Here is a 17,476-nt window from a genome sequence, read left to right as displayed (position 1 = left end):
CAGTTATTTTACTCCCTAAATAGCAAAACTCCTTTACTACTTTAAGTGTCTCATTTCCTAATCTAATCCCCTCAGCATCACCCGATTTAATTTGACTACATTCCATTATCCTCGTTTTGCTTTTGTTGATGTTCATCTTATATCCTCCTTTCAAGACACTGTCCATTCCGTTCCTAGACTTAGACCTACTTAAACCTAACTAACCTAAAGACATCACACACACCTATGCCCGAGGCAGGATTCGAACCTGCGACCGTAGCGGTCGCGCGGTTCCAGACTGTAGCGCCTAGAACCGCTCGGACACACCGGCCGGCTAAAAACTAGACATTTCCGACCTTACGGGGCGAGAAGTCTGTTTTGCAAAGTAACCGTTGTGGCAGTTATCGTGAGCTATTTATGGAAATACCGGAGAATCTACAGCTGTATGGTGGGAAGGTGTACTGGGCACGAGGACAAACTGGCGGTAGTTCGAAGACGCACGCGTTTCCAGCGGGCAAACAGTTGATTTGGTAAAGTTACAATGTGCCGCCGAGACGTGCCACACTTGCGGGTGACGGCGGCACCGTGGAAAAACACGGACCGACATACGGTGAAAGCCCGGGGCCGGACACAGCGGGGAAAAGCCGGCGGGAGAAAGGAGCGGGCGGCGGCCACGCCCGCCGCGGCGTCGCGAGGGCACCGCCGCTCCGCGCGTAATGACCGGCCAGCCGTCTTCTGGACGATTACTGCAATTCCCCGCGAACTCGTCCAGCGGCAAGAGCGGCCTTATCTGATGGCCGCCGGACCAGGCAGTGGCCGCGGAAATGACTGGCCGCGGCCGCGCTTAACGGCCACACTCCCCCCGCCCCCGCGGCAGGTTACCGGGACCGCGGAGCGCGCTCTGTCTGGTCGAGCCGCGGAAAAGCGCGGCGCGGCGGCTCATTAGCGCTCCGGCCTTGCACAAGGGCGTCCGCCGGGTCGCCGAGCCACCGGGCCATGCAAAAGGGAAAGCTGCGGCGGCTGCGTGCCTGCTGCTGCAAGTGGCCGGGCGTTACAAGCCGCCGGTACTGCGAAGAGGTAAAGGAAAAAGCACGCGCCGTACCGCAAAATGCATCACCGTTATTTCGCCAGAGTTCTTCAAAACACATTTCGGGCAAAAGAAACGATAGAACTAAGTGCGTTTATCTTGGCCCTAGTGCACAATTACGAACGCGAGACTGTAAGCTACACATTTGACTTCTCCAGAGCAGGCTCCAACTCAGCCTGTCCCTCTGTAACTGCAATCGTATCCGCCTCCTACCACCTACTTCCCATATCTACCATATTTATTTCCCAGTCATCTTCGGTCATAAAAACATGTCTCCTGATTACCTGTATTATATACACTACTGGCCATTAAAATTGGTACACCACGAAGAAGACGTGCTACACACACGAAATTTAACCGACAGGAAGAAGATGCTGTGATAGGTGGCGACACCTACAACGTGCTGACATGAGGAGAGTTTCCAACCGATTTCTCATACACAAACAGCAGTTGACCGCCGTTCCCTGGTGAAACGTTGTTGTGATGCCTCGTGTAAGGAGGAGAAATGCGTACCATCACGTTTCCGACTTTGATAAAGGTCGAATTGTAGCCTATCGCGATTGCGGTTTATCGTATCGCGACATTGCTGCTCGCGTTGGTCGAGATCCAATGACTGTCAGCAGAATAAGGAATCTGTGGGTTCAGGAGGGTAATAGCGAACGCCGTGCTGGATCCCAATGGCCTCCTACCACTAGTAGTCAACATGACAGGCATCTTATCCGCATGGCTGTAACGGATCGTGCAGCCACGTCTCGATCCCTGAGTCAACAGATGGGAACGTTTGCAAGACAACAACCATCTGCACGAACAGTTCGACGACGTTTGCAGCAGCATGGACAGTCAGCTCGGAGACCATGGCTGCGGTTACCCTTGACGCTGCATCACAGAAAGGAGGGCCTGCGATGGTGTACTCCACGACGAACCTGGGTGCACGAAACATATTTTTTTCTGATGAATCCACGTTCTGTATACATCATCATGATGGTAGCATCCGTGTTTGGCGACATCGCGGTGAACGCACATTGGAAGCGTGTATTCGTCATCGCCATACTGGCGTATCAACCGGCGTGATGGTATGGGGTGCCATTGGTTACACGTCTCAGTCACCTCTTGTTCGCATTGACGGCACTTTGAACAGTGGACGTTACATTTCAGATGTCTTACGACCCGTGGCTCTACCCTTCATTCGATTCTTCGAAACACTACATTTCAGCAGGAAAATCCACGACCGCATGTTGCAGGTCCTGTACGGGCCTTTCTGGATACAGAAAATGTTCGACTGCTGCCCTGGCTAGCACATTCTCCAGATCTCTCACCAACCGAAAACGTCTGGTCAATGGTGGTCGAGCAAGTGGCTCGTCACAATACGCCACTCACTACTCTTGATGAACTGTGGTATCGTGTTGAAGCTGCATGGGCAGCTGTACCTGTACACGCCATCCAAGCTCTGTTTGATTCAGTGCCCAGGCGTATCAAGGCCGTTATTACGGCCAGAGGTGGTTGCTCTGGGTACTGATTTCTCAGGATCTATGCACCCAAATTGCGTGAAAATGTAATCACATGTCAGTTCTAGTATAATATATTTGCCCAATGAATACCCGTTTATCATGTGCATTTCTTCTTGGTGTAGTAATTTTAATGGCTAGTAGTGTAAAAGGCCATGTCCTATGTGAGTCATCGCCCAGCCAAAACCGGTAAGGATACACACTTGGGAAACTTAAAGAGCTTTTTATCTTATACTGTAGGCGTCGTTAAAGGAACGATTTTCATAAATTCCACCCTAAAGGGGTGAAATAGAGGATGAAAGTTTTTTTTGAAAATATGTCTCTATTAAGCCAATTTTGAACCTAGGCTTACATAACTTGGTATTACGTTTCTCTGTCAGAAACAGAGAAATATGTGTTTCAGTATTTTTGGTACTTTAGCCCTACGGGTGTGAAATAGCGAGTGAAAGTTTTTTTTAAATAAATCATTTTTAAGGGGCTAATAAGGTATTTTTAAGACTACAGCTATGAAAATTGATATTTGATTTCTGGGTTGCAAATAAAAAAAATCTTATCAATGCATTTGCAAATGCGATCCCCAAAGGGGTGAAAAAGGAGATGAAATGTTTTATGGTAATATCTGATTACGAAAGCATTTTTAATGCTAAATCTCTGAAAATTTCAATTTAGCTTCTTAGTTAGAATTAACGTGTTTCAGTATTTTTGGAAATTCAACCGCTAAGCAGCTAAAATAGTGGGCGAAAGTTTTTTTTTTAAATAAATCACTACTGAAGAACTACTTAAGCCTTTTTAAGCTGTATCTGCGAAAATTGTTATGTGACTTCTCGGTTACAAATAAAAAAAATGTCATAGTGTTTTTGGAAATTAATCCCTTAAGGGGCGGAAAAAGGGGATGAAAATTTTTCAGAAAATATTTAGTTGCCACATATTAAAATTATTTAATGCTAAGTCTGTGGAAATTTGTATTTCACTTCCCGCTTGCATGTAAAGAAATATATGTTAGCGGGTGAGAGTTTCTGTGGAAATATCATCATTTGATACGGTTCCGCACTTACGTTTAGTGAAAAAAATACGTGCTTACGGAATATCGGACCAGGTTTGTGATTGGATTCAGGATTTCCTAGAAGAAAGAACACAACATGTCATTCTTAACGGTTCAAAATCTGCAGATGTAGAGGTAATTTCGGAAGTACCGCAAGGAAGCGTGATAGGACCTTTATTGTTTACAATATACATAAATGACTTAGTTGACAACATCGGTAGCTCCGTGAGGCTATTTGCAGATGACACGGTTGTCTACAAGAAAGTAGCAACATCAGAAGACTCGTACGTACTCCAGGAAGACCTGCAGAGGATTAATGAATGGTGCGACAGCTGGCAGCTTTCCCTAAATGTAGATAAATGTAATATAATGCGCATACATAGGGGCAGAAATCCATTCCAGTACGATTATGCCATAGGTGGTAAATCATTGGAAGCGGTAACGACCGTAAAATACTTAGGAGTTACTATCCGGAGCGATCTGAAGTGGAATGATCACATAAAACAAATAGTGGGAAAAGCAGGCGCCAGGTTGAGATTCATAGGAAGAATTCTAAGAAAATGTGACTCATCGACGAAAGAAGTAGCTTACAAAACGCTTGTTCGTCCGATTCTTGAGTATTGCTCATCAGTATGGGACCCTTACCAGGTTGGATTAATAGAAGAGATAGACATGATCCAGCGAAAAGCAGCGCGATTCGTCATGGGGACATTTAGTCAGCGCGAGAGCGTTACGGAGATGCTGAACAAGCTCCAGTGGCGGACACTTCAAGAAAGGCGTTACGCAATACGGAGAGGTTTATTATCGAAATTACGAGAGAGCACATTCCGGGAAGAGATGGGCAACATATTACTACCGCCCACATATATCTCGCGTAATGATCACAACGAAAAGATCCGAGAAATTAGAGCAAATACGGAGACTTACAAGCAGTCGTTCTTCCCACGCACAATTCGTGAATGGAACAGGGAAGGGGGGATCAGATAATGGTACAATAAGTACCCTCCGCCACACACCGTAAGGTGGCTCGCGGAGTATAGATGTAGATGTAGATGTAGAAGAACGCAAAAGGCATGATCAACGAAAATCTTGAAACTACCAGAAATGCTTTTTGGTCAGAACTACATTTTGAACAGGCGTCGCTTTTATGTTCTTAATTAGTGTGAAAAGTTTAGGTGGTGCAGTTTGCGAACAAAATAAAAATCCGATTAAAGGAAACCAGTGCAGACCGTATAGGCTACATGACTGAAGCGGCGGGCGCTAAGTTACTTTATTATAAAAAGGCAGCATAAGTAGGCCTATACACGTTCCTTATCACGCGTCAAAACAATGTTTGGCCTTCCCACAGCCCGAAACTTTCGTTTGTTCTTCATGGCATCCGTGTTGTTGCTTGAAAGCACACTAGAGGCAGCGGCCGGAATCCACGCACTCTTGGCTGGTGGCGGCCGCTGATAATGTGCTAAAGTGCTGCAGCACACGGTAAATATCGCACTAAAATTATGCCATTTCTCTTCGAACCAGTGTGGATGCAAATAAAACAGATGAAAGCATGTTTTGTAGCGCTCTCTCTCTGATCGTTGCTCATAACGTCAGTTCAATATTTTTCTTTGGAAGTGAAGGTGAAGTACTGTGCAAGCAACGTAGCGAATTCTGTAACCTATCTGCTAACGAGGCCCTTTTTCCAGTACATATCTGACAGAAAGCGAGAGTTGATGAGTCTGGTAGATATAATCCAAATGTAAATCTAACAAGCTCAGGGCGTGGGTTGGGCTTACCGATTGGGCTCAGACTATGTGAGTAGAAGCAGGTAGACGCCCCTTTCAAGGTCCTATAACATTTCGCCTGAATGGGCCATAGGAAAAGGTAAAAGGCTCTCTAAATATTTTCGATTAGAATCCGCCTCGATAGCTGAGTGGTGTATGTCTTGATGCTGGCACGGTAGCTTAGCGTGTTCGGTCAGAGGGTTAGCTGCCCTCTGCAATAAAAAATAAAAAAGTAAAAATAAAAAATAATAAAAAAACTGAGTGAACGTATCAACAACGAACTTGAATGGGTGTCATGGGACGTCCGCCTCGAACAAATGCAACGAGTAACATCGAATAAAATGAGTTAAAAAATAAAAAGTGGTCAGCGCGATTGAATGACATGCGAAGGGCCTGGGTCCGATTCCCGGCTGGGTCGAAGATTTTCTCCGCTCAGGGACTGGGTGTTGTGTTGTCTTCACCATCATCTTATCCCCATCGACACACAAGTCGCCAAGGTGGCGTCAACTCAAAACACTTGGAGCAGTCGACCGGTCTACCAGACGGGAGGCCCTAGCTACACGACATGTCTTTTTTCCATTAGAGTGTGAAAGGCTCTTGAGCAATACTTGATATGTAGGTGCCGTGGTGCAGAGTTCAAGTGCGCGGCCTGGCAAATTCTTAGCAATGTTAAACTATTAATTATAAAATTTAAATATATTTAAAGGGTTCAATTTATTTATGATAATATATTATATATATTATCTTATAATATATAATTATATTGAATGTCTATAATACATAATAAATTATATATAATATATATACTATAAATTTTATATTATATATAATTTATATATAATATTTATATTCGTTCATTAACAGTACAGCAAAAAACCAGCCAATGTTTCAGTTTTCACTTTTTTTAGTCAATCTATGACTAGTGTCGGACTGGGACCCATTTTCAAATCATTGTAACACAGATAAAAATGGTATTTCTGAAAATGCAACAAGCGTTTCAAAAATGTGCAAACGAACAGTTCCAGCGCAAAAAGATAACACAGTTCGTAACACTGTCCGTTTGCACATTTTTGACATAGTTTTTCCATTTTCGAAAATACCATTTTTGACTATGATACGATGATCTGAAAATGTCCCAGCCTGAAACTGATTCTCGGGTGAATAAAAAATGTGAAATTTGCAACTTTTCAAGTTTTCGTTGTGCTGATTAACATAAGTTGCTGACCTACAATTATTCAAGCTTGCTGGAAGTTCGTATATACATAAAATTAATATATTCAGTTTATTTACTGTTACTAACCTTGTAAGTCAAAAAAAGGCTGTAAGTGGTGTTTATTTACTGTTACTAACCTTGTAAGTCAAAAAAAGGCTGTAAGTGGTGGAAAAAAAAGCGAGTATATGAGGAAATTCAGTATGAAAGTGTATCAAAAGAGTGAGATGCTGTATCTGTGGGTATGACGTTCGCAATGCACTTTTTAAGAGTGCCATGTTTGTTATTCGGGAACAGTGATGCTTGAGGTACAGGGAGAGTGAAAAATCTATCACATATTAAGGCATTAATAAAAGGATAAAGAAATCATAAACATATGAACAACATACTTGATGGCAGTGCATTAGCTAAAGGCATTACCGCAACAATATTAAGTCGCACCTAAAATGACGACGTAGTGAAACACAGTCTGTCTTTCGTTGCAGTATTGTAGCACACTGGCAAAATTTTGTGGGACCTGCCACTGCTCTAGGAGATGTACGGCGCACGAGACCATCTACGTGACGTACTGCCCCGCAAACTGATTGGAAACGTTTATGGCGTACCAGGGTTATTTTCTGCATTGCTACACATCAAAATACACTGCCGAAAAAAAAAAAAGTGGCACCCTCAGGGACTGCGTTCAGTGGCTCTAGGGTGTAACATGTGCATAATTAGGGGTTGCACTATCAGTGATTCGGTAAACATTTCGAACAAATTATTTCACTGTTCTCATTGTCCAAAAACTGGTTTCATGCAAGTGTCCACGGTAGCCTAACACTTAATAACTGAAAAAACTAAGGATTTTGGGACGTATGTTTTCTTGTTTTTGTTTGAAATACCCGCCACAGAGACAATAAAAGTATGTGTGTTTCATCGAGTGCAATGTTCTTGAAGCAAATTGCGTCAATATGTAAGTGGCAATTTCTGTAATGTCCGTGACCTAGAAAATTAAAACAATTGTTTCACGTAGAAATATTTGAGAAGGGCTGCATGGTTTTTAAATGTGTTATGAAATAGTGCCTGAATGAAAATGAGCTAACAACGATAAACACTTTGGAGAAGATGAGAGTAGATGCTTTTTAAATGTGGTGCTACAGAAGAACGCTGAGGATTAGATAGGTAGGTCGGGTAGTTAGTGTAGAGGTACTGAGCTGGAACCGAGGGAAAAAAATAATGACACAGCTTGACTAAAAGTAGCGATCTGTTGATAGGGCACATCCGGAGGCGTCAAAGAGTATTCGGTTTCGTGTTGGAGGGAAGTGTGTGGGTAAAAATTGTAGGAGGAGACTACAACAAACACTATCAAATGGCCGTAGGTTACAGTGGTTAGGCTTGCAGAGGACAGACAGGCATGGAGAGGCGCATCAAACCAGCCTCTACTGAACAGCATGACAAAACAGTGATTGGAAAACAAAGCCTCTGCCCGACGTCATTAAAGACAGAACACAAACTCGAAAAAGAAATCGACCGAGTCTTTTAAAAATGTACTATCGCAACATTTGCGTTAGGTGATTTGGGGAAAACACAGAAAAACTAAAGTGGGATGACTGATTGGAGCTATGAACCGCTTCCCACCTGTATGCGATTACAGTGTTTGCCACCATATCACATTGCTCGCTTAATGAAACAGTAAAAAGTGTTAATTTACGAATGCATTATCTTACGGGAATATAAACTAATAAAATTTTCTCGAACTTAGAGCGGTATCAAGTGGATAAATATCCACAACCTTTTTGGACGAGTGCCCTTCGGCCTTTATCAAGTGGCGACACAGTTGCTAATTCCGTTCCTGCAGAGCCATGCTACCATCTGTGACGTCACTGGTAGCTAATCCAGTGCCGTATAAGTTAACTTTCTCGTTGCGAGTCCCCCGTGTCCCTATCTACCTACCTGAGACCGGATCCCAAGTTGAGCTTAGACGCACGCCGCTGTTTTTATTGATGGTGTCGTCTGATCTCTACCTCTTGTTGTAGCACGTTACCCCAGAAACCATTTATCAGTTTAATGATGTCTCGTCGAATGCAGTTCTGCTTCCCATTTCCAGAGGCCGGCAGGTAAAAAATACCGTGCGGGTGTTGACAGTTCTACGTCGGACAGACTGTGCGCATTTTTGAACAGCACTACTTAGAACATGAGAGGTATTTTTTCCTACGGTAGCCCGAGAAACCAGCAGTAGCAAACACACTCTGGAAAACGGACTCCGATTTACACTCGACGAGGCATGTATACCGTCAAACGAAAAGTACCCAGACATCTATTAGTGTCCCTCAAATACGGGGTGTGACCACCGTCCACCTTATGACGGCTGAAAGTCACCTGCGCATCACTACGAGACTGCCACGCCAGAAGAAAAAAGATGGCCACAGCATTTACGAAAAGACTATGTAACATCAGTATGGCCTTATTTTAAAGTTGTTTTTGTAATGCCATTTAGCCTGAAGAAGAGGTTTACCTCGAAACATGTCGCTAAATAAATAAGTAATACAATAGTTGACAAAGTTTGTGACTGGTAACGGTAATTTAAAAGAAAACCTTTACATATTTTTTTAACTATATATATGACGGTAGTATCTGTTCCCGAAAGAACAGTTACCGTGGATGACCATGCAGCTTTGCTAGAAATGAAATGTTAATTAAATAGACACCCTAGCTGCAAGCAGGCGTTGACACACTTCATTGGGGACATGTGGATCTCACGGGGAGCGTGCAAGGGATAAGTCCCTGCAGACGCACTATCCTCTGTGCCCGCGGTGGCTCAGATGGATAGAGCGTCTGCCATGTAAGCAGGAGATCCCAGGTTCGAGTCCCGGTCGGGGCACACATTTTCAACATGTCCCCAATGAAGTGTATCAACGCCTGCTTGCAGCTAGGGTGTCTATTTAATTATCATTTCATTTCTAGCAAAGCTGCATGGTCATCCACGGTAACTGTTCTTTCGGGAACAGATACTACCGTCATATATATAGTTAAAAGAAATATGGGTTCCCGGCCTTTGACCTTCTTGTGCGAACGCACACGCTATGCCCGAACTCGTACGGGACTTGGTAGATTAATCTACCACGAGTAATGAGTATGATGGGCAAACATCTATTAGACGCACTACGAATGTAGTGTTGTGGACATGTTGGGAATGTGGATCTCACGGGGAGCGTGCAAGGGATAAGTCCCTGCAGACGCACTATCCTCTGTGCCCGCGGTGGCTCAGATGGATAGAGCGTCTGCCATGTAAGCAGGAGATCCCGGGTTCGAGTCCCGGTCGGGGCACACATTTTCAACATGTCCCCAATGAAGTGTATCAACGCCTGCTTGCAGCTAGGGTGTCTATTTAATTATCATTTCTTTACATATTTCTTGAGACAGTCACGCTCGAAAAATAGTCAAAATGGCTTCAAACTGTAAATTTTGTTCATATCCTTCCGCATTTATAATTTGCTTAAAGTGCAATAAGAGAACCCATGAAAACACTCCTATACGATAACACTACCTCCTTCACACTGTTGGTATTACACATAATGGCAGTTACAATTCTCGAGGTATTCGCTAATCCCAAACTTTTCTATCGGACTGGCACAGGCCAGAGCATGATTCCTCACTCCAAATTATTGGTTTCTAGTCGTCAGTTAGCATTGAATAGACAAGTATGTGGCTTATGAGTAGCTACTCGGCCATTGTACACCGTTTCTTTTAATTCTCTACACACAGTCATAGTGCTAGCTGGACTGCTTGTAGCATTTTGGAACTCACTAGTGATTCCTTCTTCTGATTTCATGCCATTTTTAGACCCACTTTCCGCAATATGCGACGGTCCCCGTCCGTTAATGCGTGTGGTCCGCCTGGTTTCGGTTTCACCATGGTTGTTCCTTCACCTTTCGACTTCACGCTCACTTCACTGTCTACTTGGTCAACGGTAGAAGGGTTGAAATGTCTCTGATGGACTTGTTACTCAGGTGACATCCAATGAATATATATACGAAGATGGTATCTATTCTTTCGGACATGTCCGAAAGAACAAATACCATCTTCATACATATATAGTTATGGCTCGCCGACCATCTGACAATCTTCTTCTGTGCGGATGCACAAACAGTGCACGAACTCTTATGGGAATCGGCAACGCGCCGCGAGTGTAGTGCGGGACAATACGTTGAGAATGTGGGTCTCACCGGAGGTGTGCCAGAGATAAGTCCCTGCAATCGCATTATCCTATGTGTTCTCGGTGGCTCAGATGGATAGAGCGTCTGCCATGTAAGCAGGAGATCCCGGATTCGAGTTCCGGTCGGGGCACACATTTTTATCTGTCCCCGTTGACGTATGTAAACGCCTGTAAGCAGCTAAGGGTTTTCATTTCATTGTAATCCAATGAATAGTCCACGTTCCGTAATCATTGACCTCTCCTGAACAACTCATTATGCCGTCAACCCGATCTGGTACGGATCCCACACTGATGAGCAATACTCAAGTATAGGTCGAACGAGTGTTTTGTAAGCCACCTCCTTTGTTGATGGACTACATTTTCTAAGGACTCTCCCAATGAATCTGAACCTGGCACCCGCCTTACCAACAATTAATTTTATAAAAATGGTTCAAATGGCTCTGAGCACTATGGGACTCAACTGCTGAGGTCATTAGTCCCCTAGAACTTAGAACTAGTTAAACCTAACTAACCTAAGGACATCACAAACATCCATGCCCGAGGCAGGATTCGAACCTGCGACCGTAGCGGTCTTGCGGTTCCAGACTGGAGCGCCTTTAACCGCACGGCCACTTCGGCCGGCAATTAATTTTATATGATCATTCCACTTCAAATCGTTCCGCACGCATACTCCCAGATATTTTACAGAAGTAACTGCTACCAATGTTTGTTCTGCTATTATGTAATCATGCAATAAAGGATGCTCCTTTCTCTGTATTCGCAATACATTACATTTGTCTACGTTAAGTGTCAGTTGCCACTCCCTGCACCAAGTGCCTATCCGCTGCAGATCTTCCTGCATTTCGCTACAATTTTCTAATGCTGCAACTTCCCTGTATACTACAGCATCATCCGCGAAAAGCCGCATGGAACTTCCGACACTATCAAGTCTTTCGATTTGAGGCCAATTCGGCGACTTGCGCGTCGATGGGGATCAAATGATCATTATTAGGATAACAAAACACCCAGTCCCTGAGCGGAGAAAATCTCCGACCCAGCCGGGAATCGAACCCGGGCCCTTAGGATTGACATTCTGTCGCGCTGTCAGCTACCGGGGGCGGACAATATGTGATTGAAAAGCTCCCATGCATTGAAGCACGCAATCAAGAATTATTAAACTTGTCTGGAATTGTTACTCCTCCGTGCTGCAGACAGCTGGTTCAAATGGCTCTGAGCACTATGACTTAACAGCTGATGTCATCAGTACCCTAGAACTTAGAACTACTTAAACCTAACTAACCTAAGGACATCACACACATCCATGCCCGAGGCAGGATTCGAACCTGCGACCGTAGCGGTCGCACGGTTCCAGACTTTAGCGCCTAGAGCCCGCATCTCGTGGTCGTGCGGTAGCGTTCTCGCTTCCCACGCCCGGGTTCCCGGGTTCGATTCCCGGCGGGGTCAGGGATTTTCTCTGCCTCGTGATGGCTGGGTGTTGTGTGCTGTCCTTAGGTTAGTTAGGTTTAAGTAGTTCTAAGTTCTAGGGGACTGATGACCATAGATGTTAAGTCCCATAGTGCTCAGAGCCATTTGAACCAATTTTTAGCGCCTAGAACCGTTCGGCCACCCCAGCCGGCGCAGACAGCTGCTGGCACTCGTGAGACCTGCAGTGCCACGCATTGTGACGTATGCACTACGGCCTGCCTGTCTTTTCCGTCGGCCTCGACTGGGCGCCGGTTACATTACAGGTGGTAATACGGCCCTGTAAGGACGATAGCGGCAACTGCACGACAGTCACCACTTCTCCATCGCCACAGAAGACTCATCCGAAAGCTCGTGGATATTCAATCACTCGACGCGTCTGGAAGCTCGGAAGAATTTAATTAGCTTGTTAGTGATTAATTCATTAAAGCAATAAGCTTTAGATAACCTTTACCCTTGTAACTTTCGCGAATTAATGGTCGGAGGTAGAGAACGCTGTGACAGGTGTAAATACAGCAGGCATCCGGGTACGCAAGCTGGTTTCGGAGATCTGTGGGGTAGGGCGGTCAAGGCCGAGCCGTGCGATGAGTCGTGGGAACGGCGCGGGCCTCGTGCGCTACGAGACGGGACGGGAGTAGCGGCACAGGCGGGACCTGCCCCCGCACGCCGGAGCCTGTTCCGTTCCCGTCCTGCTCCCGTTGGGGCGCCCGCACCCGCGCCCCACCTGTCTGGCAGCCATATGGCGGCCGCACACCGACAACAACAAGTGTCACGTGAGCGGCGGCGGGAACCTGCTAGAGCTAACTGTTCCGGTCCGCGGAGCCGCTGCCTGCCTGCCTGCCTGCCGGTGGGAGGGGCGGCTGAAAAAATTCAGAAGTTGTCCGTGTTCACCTTCACAAGGTCTGCCGGCTCATCTCAAACAGGTTGCGCTGTGGTCGTGCCGCTAGCTCTACGGCGGCCTCAGTCACGGCGCACGAGCGCGCGCCTGCCTTGCCGGGCCGTGGCGCCGCTCTGTGCGCATGCGCGCTCCCTGGCCGGTTAGGCCCCCGCGCTGGCCACGCCCACCTGCCACTGCGGAACTGTCGCGGCCACAGGATCTCTGGAGTGATGCGAGCGAACGCAGGAAGATACAGTGCACATACAGGGTGACAATTATCGAACTACACCAATTAAAATCGTCATAAATACCGAACGATTTACGTTAAGACGATCAAACTGCACAGTTGGTCGCGGAGCGTGATAGAAATTAGTATGCGCAGGCATGGTTTGGTTCAGCGACGAAAGCCATTTTCATTTGGATGGGTACGTGAACCGGCAAAATTGGCGCATTTGGGGGACTGAGAATCCGCATTTCACGATCATCTTCACCCTCCGTGGATGACTGTGTGATGTGCAATATTGTATGTGTGGTGTCACCGCCAGACACCACACTTGCTAGGTGGTAGCTAAAATCGGCCGCGGTCCATTAGTACATGTCGGACCCGCGTGTCGCCACTGTCAGGATCGCAGACCGAGCGCCACCACACGGCAGGTCTCGAGAGACGTACTAGCACTCGCCCCAGTTGTACGACGACGTTGCTAGCGACTACACTGACGAAGCCTTTCTCTCATTTGCCGAGAGACAGAATAGCCTTCAGCTAAGTTAATGGCTACGACCTAGCAAGGCGCCATTAACCATTTGCAACGTTGCATGTACCTCAAGATAGAGTCTCACTTGTATCATCCAGAATGCTGTATACCAAAGGACAATATAAAAGTTAAGTGTTCTAGTAGCTACGTTCTTTTCTTTATCACATTCATTACGAATCTTGTTCCAGACTTAACGCCAGACGGCGTGAGTTGACGCGTGCCCTTTCGGCTACTTCACTGTGGACTGGCTGCCTTAACAGTCCACTACAGTATGTATGAGGCGGAACTTTAGGCCTCATGGAAAAAGGGTGACCCGGCTGAGTCACGCAATTTGACTCTTAGTCTGATCACGAGGCGTGGCCATTGCTGACGTGAGGATCAGTGAACTATACTTGACGGGGTGTGACTGGAACATATTAGGTGATTAGAAAGTCAGTAGACAGGAATACAATTAAATACTTAGCTTTAATTCAGCATCAGCGGTGAACGTAGATCTTGACTTTGTACAATAATATTTACAAGTACAGTTAAGGACTGAACTGCAAATACTTCTTTACAATTCTGATTGCTTCACACATATAGATCAATTGTCATTGCATAAACTGTATGTGGCGCCTGAGTAGGTAGTAGCTACTTAGCTGAAGGCTGTGCTAACTAGCGTCTCTGCAGTTGAGATCTCTGAAGCTATAACGACTGAACCATTCCTATTAAAGTCGGCTATAGAACTGGGCAGTGCGCTAGCTTGACCCGTAAGACCAGCCGAGTGGCGGCGCGCGGGTCCGATGTGTAGTGACGGACCGCGGCCGATTTGAAGCCTACAACCTAGCAAGTGTGGTGCCTTGCGGTGACACCACACAATGTCCAGTCACGGAATAATTGGTGCCATATTCCTTGTTGGCACGGTGACTACTGAACAACAGTACGTGAAGGTTCTGGAAGGCGATTTCATCCCTGTTTATCCACAGTGAGCCTGATTTCGACAATATGTGGTTCACGCAAGACGGAACTCGACCCCATCGAAGCAGGAGAGTGTTTCATATCCTGGAGGAGCACTTTGGGAACCGCATTGTGGCACTGAGGTACCCAGAGGCCACTGGTATGGGGTTCGATTGGCCGCTATATTCTCCGGATCTGAACACATGCGACTTCCTTCGTGGGGCTATATTAAAGACAAGGTGTACGGCAATAACACCAAAATCATTGCTGAGCTGAAAACAGCCATTCACGAGGTCATCGACAGCATCGATGTTCCGACGCTTCAGCGAGTGATGCAAAATTTCGCTATTCGTCTGCGCCATATCATCGCCAATGATGGCAGGCATATCGAACGTATCATAACCTAAGTCCGAATAACTGTAGCGACGTTCACATGCTGAATAAAGGGTGTGCACGCCGCGATTTGTAACTAATTTACGTTCTTTTCATATAGTTCAATAATTTTCATCCTGTATTGCCTGTCTACCTTAATCTGCTTGTCACATGACTCCATAACTGGCTGTCTCCTGATATTTCACAACGCTGGTGTATGCTTCTCTTGGAGACACAGTGTCTGCGAAAGCCGGCCCTGATGTCGTCAAACGCTTACCAGTAACGAAAATTAAGTCCTGCTCTCAGTAGCTAAGTTGTCACATGATAGATAAACTGCTAACTATTGTTTGTAGCCGGCCGCTGTGGCCGAGCGGTTCTAGGCGCTTTAGTGCGGAACCGCGCGACTGCTACGGTCTCAGGTTCGAATCCTGCCTCGGGCACAGATGTGTGTGATGTCCTTAGGTTAGTTAGGTTTAAGTATTTCTAAGTTCTAAGGGACTGATGACCACAGACGTTAAGCCCCATAGTACTCAGAGCCATTTCTTTGTTGTTTGTAGAAGTATCCAGTTACAGTGCGTTTTCCACGGCGGACGTGGTTGTGACATCGGTATGTGTTATCATTAAATAACGATACATATTGAAAAGAGTTTAAAAAATATTTTTATATTTAACCAAACACGTGAAAATCATTATTCCAGAATATCTGTAGAAAAGACAAAAGTGACGGATCTCCGAAGAAAACATCAGGAACGATAAGAAACAGTGATAGGAAAGATATTAACCGAACAAGTAAGTAATTTTAGCTAGCAGGACTGCGACGTTTCTTTTGATCATGATTAAGAAATAAAACAGTACAATTTCGTTTTGCCTGTGGCACTGTAAAAAACGTTAAATAAAAAACTGAAGAAACGCAACTGAAATTCCATAAAACACCACCTGTTCTATTGCTATTTCACGGATACGACACTTGGACAGCAAACAAGGAAAACACAGATCGAGTAGTGACGTTAGAAATATAATTCTTCATATCAGCTAAACTATGTTTACTAGAAGATAGATTAAGGAACGAAGATATTAGAAACGAGCTCAAAACGTTTGCAATATGTAAACAGCTTTTGAAGTGTCACGTGAGTTTCGATTTCGGTCTGTTACTGGGAACCCATGAACCATGGACCTTGCCGTTGGTGGGGAGGATTGCATGCCTCAGCGATACAGATAACGGTACCGTAGGTGCAACCACAACGGAGGGGTATCTGTTGAGAGGCCAGACAAACGTGTGGTTCCTGAAGAGGGGCAGCAGCCTTTTCAGTAGTTGCAGGGGCAACAGTCTGGATGATTGACTGACCTGGCCTTGTAACACTAACCAAAACGGCCTTGCTGTGCTGGGACTGCTAACGGCTGAAAGCAAGGGGAAACTACAGCCGTAATTTTTCCCGAGGGCATGCAGCTTTACTGTATGCTTAAATGATGATGGCGTCCTCATGGGTAAAATATTCCGGAGGTAAACTAGTCCCTCATTCGGATCTCCTGGTGGGGACTACTCAGGAGGACGTCGTTTTCAGGAGAACCTAAACTGGCGTTCTGTGGATCGGAGCGTGGAATGTAAGATCCCTCAATCGGAAAGGTAGGTTAGAAAATTTAAAAAGGGAAATGGATAGATTAAAGTTAGATATAGTGGGAATTAGTGAAGTTCGGTGGCAGGAAGAAAAGGCCTTCTGGGCAGGTGAATACAGGGTTATAAATACAAAACCAAATAGGGGTAATGCAGAAGTAGGTTTAATAATGAATAAAAAAAAATAGAAGCGCGGGTAAGCTACTACGAACAGCATAGTGAATGCATTGTTGTAGCAAAGATAAACACGAAGCCCACGACTACCACAGTGGTACAAGTATATATGTTAACTAGCTCCGCAGATGACGAAGAGATTGAAGAAGATGTATGATGAAATAAAAGAAATTATTCAGATAGTGAAGGGTGACGAAAATTTAATAGTCATGGGGGACTGAAATTCGACAGTCGGAGAAGGAAGACAAGGAAAAGTAGTAGGTGAATATGGAATGGGGGTAAGGAATGAAAGAAGAAGCCACCTGGTACAATTTTTCACAGAGCATAACTCAATCATAGTTAACATTTGGTTTAAGAATCGTGACAGAAGGCTAGAGGACAAATGTAAGGATGTAGAGGCATATATCACTAGGGGTAAGATAGATACTGTCTACAGGAAAAATAAAGAGACCTTTGGATTAAAGAGAACCGCTGGTATGAACATCAAGAGCTCAGATGGGAAACCAGTTCT

At 45.3% G+C, this 17,476-nt stretch overlaps 1 non-coding gene across 1 annotated transcript; it reads left to right on the top strand.

Moving 5' to 3' along the window:
• Window positions 1–9,817: 9,817 nt before the first annotated feature.
• Trnat-ugu (transfer RNA threonine (anticodon UGU)) lies at window positions 9,818–9,892 on the top strand. The gene has a single exon. It is a non-coding gene; the product is annotated as a tRNA-Thr (tRNA).
• Window positions 9,893–17,476: the final 7,584 nt, after the last annotated feature.

Source organism: Schistocerca nitens, chromosome 6 (assembly GCF_023898315.1).
Source record: "Schistocerca nitens isolate TAMUIC-IGC-003100 chromosome 6, iqSchNite1.1, whole genome shotgun sequence".
Taxonomy (NCBI): Eukaryota; Metazoa; Arthropoda; class Insecta; order Orthoptera; family Acrididae; genus Schistocerca; species Schistocerca nitens.
The sequence above is the reverse complement of the archived record's forward strand: the minus strand, read 5'-3'. Positions and strand labels throughout refer to the sequence as shown.